Source organism: Pseudophryne corroboree, chromosome 6, assembly GCF_028390025.1.
Source record: "Pseudophryne corroboree isolate aPseCor3 chromosome 6, aPseCor3.hap2, whole genome shotgun sequence".
NCBI lineage: Eukaryota > Metazoa > Chordata > Amphibia > Anura > Myobatrachidae > Pseudophryne > Pseudophryne corroboree.
Window position 1 is genome coordinate 835,344,806 of NC_086449.1, and position 4,061 is coordinate 835,348,866.

At 50.8% G+C, this 4,061-nt stretch overlaps 1 long non-coding RNA gene across 4 annotated transcripts; it reads left to right on the plus strand.

Annotated features, from left to right (window-relative positions):
- Window positions 1-643: 643 nt before the first annotated feature.
- LOC134935822 (uncharacterized) lies at window positions 644-2,197 on the plus strand. Of its 4 annotated transcripts, none has more exons than XR_010180415.1 (5): window positions 644-707; window positions 787-860; window positions 1,008-1,079; window positions 1,525-1,584; window positions 1,951-2,197. It is a non-coding gene; the product is annotated as an uncharacterized LOC134935822 (long non-coding RNA). The 4 variants fall into 4 exon arrangements; XR_010180414.1 differs by having other exon boundaries at window positions 787-856; XR_010180416.1 differs by lacking the exon at window positions 1,008-1,079.
- Window positions 2,198-4,061: the final 1,864 nt, after the last annotated feature.

Genomic DNA, 4,061 nt, shown 5'->3' on the forward strand with positions numbered 1-4,061 from the left:
ACAGGCAGAGTAAGTCTGGAGCTACTCTGAAACTGCTAAGTAGTTAGTAATCGCAATATTGCGAATACATCGGTCGCAATTTTAAGAAGCTAAGATTCACTCCCAGTAGGCGGCGGCTTAGCGTGTGTAACTCTGCTAAATTCGCCTTGCGACCGATCAACTCGGAATGAGGGCCAGCGTTCGCCCAGGCACTCCCACCGTTTCTCCGGCCACTCCTGCGTTTTTTCCGGAAACGGTAGCGTTTTCAGCCACACGCCCCTGAAACGCCGTGTTTCCGCCCAGTAACACCCATTTCCTGTCAATCACATTACGATCGCCGGAGCGAAGAAAAAGCCGTGAGTAAAAATACTTTCTTCATAGTAAAGTTACTTGGCGCAGTCGCAGTGCGAACATTGCGCATGCGTACTAAGCGGATTTTCACTGCGATGCGATGAAAAATACCGAGCGAACAACTCGGAATGAGGGCCCTAGTAAACACAATTTATACAATATCTATTGTGACTCCTCTAAATGATACACGTCCCTAACAGGTTAATCCACTAGCTATGATATCCACTAGTAGTCTTTTCAGGCCATCTCAATTAACTTAATTGAGGGACATAATTAGCTTGACAGGAAATGATGTCAATTACACAGGGGGTATATATAGGACTAAAGAGTTCACTCTCACTTATAGCTGTGAGGTGGACCTTGAGACAACACACCAGGTAAATACCTTATTCCATTCAGTCTTTTTTATTGATTTAGACTTGTCTTATTTCCAACTAAGACATCCCATCTTTATAGGGTCTGATCGGATAATATCTCCTGATCTCATCCGAATTGCCAGTTTGTGAAATCTAAATAGAAGTTTCTGGTAGGTGAGCTTGACATCTAATTAATCAATAGTGTCATTAGGATCTCTTTCTAAATTTTGATCGTCCCATTTTATATTTTAAGTTGTTGCTGCATTGGAGGTGATCTATTGCTAGTACCCCTTTCTAATCAAACACTCCATAACCCTATAGGAAATACATGGATGTACTATTGATGTTCTTCAGCCAACACCCATAATTTGATGGTTAGTTAAGTTTCCACAGGTGAGCATATACTCTCATAAATGAGCACACACCTTAATCATGTTTAGTATGTAGAAAAGACTATATCCTATTTCGGCTACATATGAATCGTTTTAGTAGAATTCCCATCGGTTACAATCTACCTATTTCAGTATGGTCCCTCATTAACCACCATATGTATGTATGTAGATACAACATGGACATTGATGTTTGGTTTTAACAAATTCATCGTATATCATTTTGTTAATAATAGGCACATTTCAATAGTAGTGGGAGAATCTATTGAAAACTGACCAGTGGTATGTTTAATAAATGTTTAACGACTATACCTAACTCCTGATGAGCACCATAATATTAATTGAGTGATTGGTGCCAACTATTGCATTTAAGAATCATTACTAATAGAATGATGCCTCATTTCTAAGATGTTTTTGTATTCTAATAGAAGTACAATTCTAATTTGTAGGAATACACTCTCGGTGAATTCATGCTCTGTTTATATTCCCTTTGGTGAACCCATTCTTTGGTATGTACAATTACTTCATTTAAACAACTAAGTATCACGTGCACTAGATGCCATCCTTGGTCATTATGTAAACTGTTCATTAATTGATGTGTACTGAACTATATAGTTATATGGTATATATTTGGTATTTAAATTTGAACCATTCAGTAGGGATCCAATCCTTACTTTACACTCCATATGTTTTTCCTCCTCCTCCGATGTTCTCCTTACCTTTTTTTCCTTATATCCTCCCTTCTTTGTATTTCTATGTGATTTGTTTTGTATATAAAGCAGGTAAAATTTTATTAAATAATGAAGTGGTTTCATGAAGTTGAAATATATGTGAAGGGACACTGTTTGATATATATTTTTTATTGAACCACCCAGATTTGCACCCCTGATGAAGTCCTAAGGAACAAAACGCGTTGGGTTTCAACGATTGTGCGTTTTCCGTGTGAACAGACCATTCATACTTTCTCATGCTGAGGAATAAGTATTTCATCTAATGATTGAAAACATCATGTACAACAGACAATCAGAAATTGATGTATTGCTCATATGACATGTGTGATCTTGTGATTCATGTTATAAAAGTATACATGGTTTTTTAATAAATGATTTTATAATTATATAAGTATATCTGTGGTGGTAAAGCTCCCCAAGAGAACTTTTGTTTCTGTATGTATGTATTTTTGCTGGGCTGTTCCCTCCCTGGTTTTCCATTCAATTGCTCCCGCTGCCCATCATGCCGCGTCCACGCCGCTCTGCACCCCCCTCCCGCCGCCTTATGGAGGCCGTGGGCACTCCTCGCTCCCGTAGTGCGGCCCCCCGGAGTTTGCTTCCAGCAGCGGCAGACCCGCGGCAGGGTCGGGCCGCGGCGGCCCGCTCCCCTGCCAGCGAGGTTTGTGTGGCTAGCGGCCGCTCTGTACGGGACGCGCGGCTCGGCCGGGTCGTGGGCGTTCCCGGCGGCCTCGGTGTGCCGTGCGGCACCCTTGCCCGGCGTGCTAGTCTGCGCCGCGTCTCCCCTTCTCTCCCCACCGTCGGCTCTGAGCGGCGGCTCGGGCGCCCACATGGTACCGGGCGGCCGCTGCGGGGGAGAGGGGGGGCCAGTTATACAGGGAGAGCCAGCGAGTGTGGGGCAGCAGGGTCCGGTGCCCTCCTTTCAGCGGGCGGATGCGGATGGGCCCCTCCCTATGGGGGGGGCCTTTTTCGCCCGCATATAGTGTTGGGGCGACTGGGGCGGGCCCTGGGGTTTTCGGGGCGGGGAATATGGCTGGGAATGCCGCGGCGCACGCCCCTCCTACTGTTTCATGGCGGGGGTTCTCGGATGGGGATCCCGCTGCAGGAGCCTTTTTGCTGGGCTCCCGGTCACCCGTTGCACGTCTTCCCGCGTCGGCATCCCCAGGCGTCGTGCTCCAGGCGCCCCCCCCCCCCCCCCGGCCCGCTGGGGGCGTTGCAGCTGGTGGCGACTCAGTCATCCATCGCAGCAGCGTTCCACCTGCCCAGCCCTCCTCTTTCGTTTGCCGCGCCTCACGGGTGCGCTGGGGGTCAGTTTTTCCCCGGTGGCCTTCCCTGGCCTCTGGCGCAGGCTTTTCCCGCGTCTTCCGGAACGCCTTTCATAGGCCTCCCGGTGCCGTCCTCCCTGGAATCTTCACCGTACTTTGCCAGCTCGGCCGCCGGCGTACAGCCCATGTGGTCGGTCGGCGGCCCCCGGGTTGCAGTCCCCCCCCCCCCCCCCCCCCCCCCCCCCCTCCCCCCCTGCCTTTGCGGGCTCGCATGCCGGGTCGTCCCCGGATGGGGCAAACCCGTTGGCGCATTTTTTGCTGGCGCCCCCGGCGCCTACTCGGTTCCATCCGGTTTCGTCGGGAATTCCTGGGTCGGTTACATTCCACCTCCTGCGTGGCGGCCTGCTTACACCATTGGTGGCGTTACGGGGGTCGGGTCTGCCGTCCCCATGCCTTTTCGTACCCCTCCATTGTGGGTCCTCCCCCGCCGCTTCCCGCTGGCCCCCCTCCGCAGAGCGACTGGGCTTTGCCCCCTCCCCCGCCTGTTACCCCCATTGCTGTTTATGCGCTGGTTTCCCCTGCTCCTGTTGTCCCTTCTGTTTCCTCCTCGCAGGTGCTGGCTGGTTCCGGGTCTTCGTCACGGAGGGGCTGGAGGTCGGAGAGGGCCGCGGCGCGGCACCGATGGGGGAAGTTCCGCCGGAGTCGGGTGCAACGGACGATGCTGTTCCGGGTCCTTCAGGCACTGGTGAGCACGCTATTACTTCACACTGTTCGTCTAGTTCTTCTTCCTCCTCGTCTAGCAGTGTTTCTTCAGGTTCTCCGGCGCCCGCGTAAACTAGCTAGACTTATCGCGCGGCGCATGGCGAAGGAATCGCGAAAGATGACAGCGTCGGCAGTTCCCCTGGACCCCCCCGTTATACGGAGATGGTGCATTGCGCCAACATGGCAGTCACCCGGGGGGTCCGTAAGCGGATGCGAGAAAGAATTAGGAAG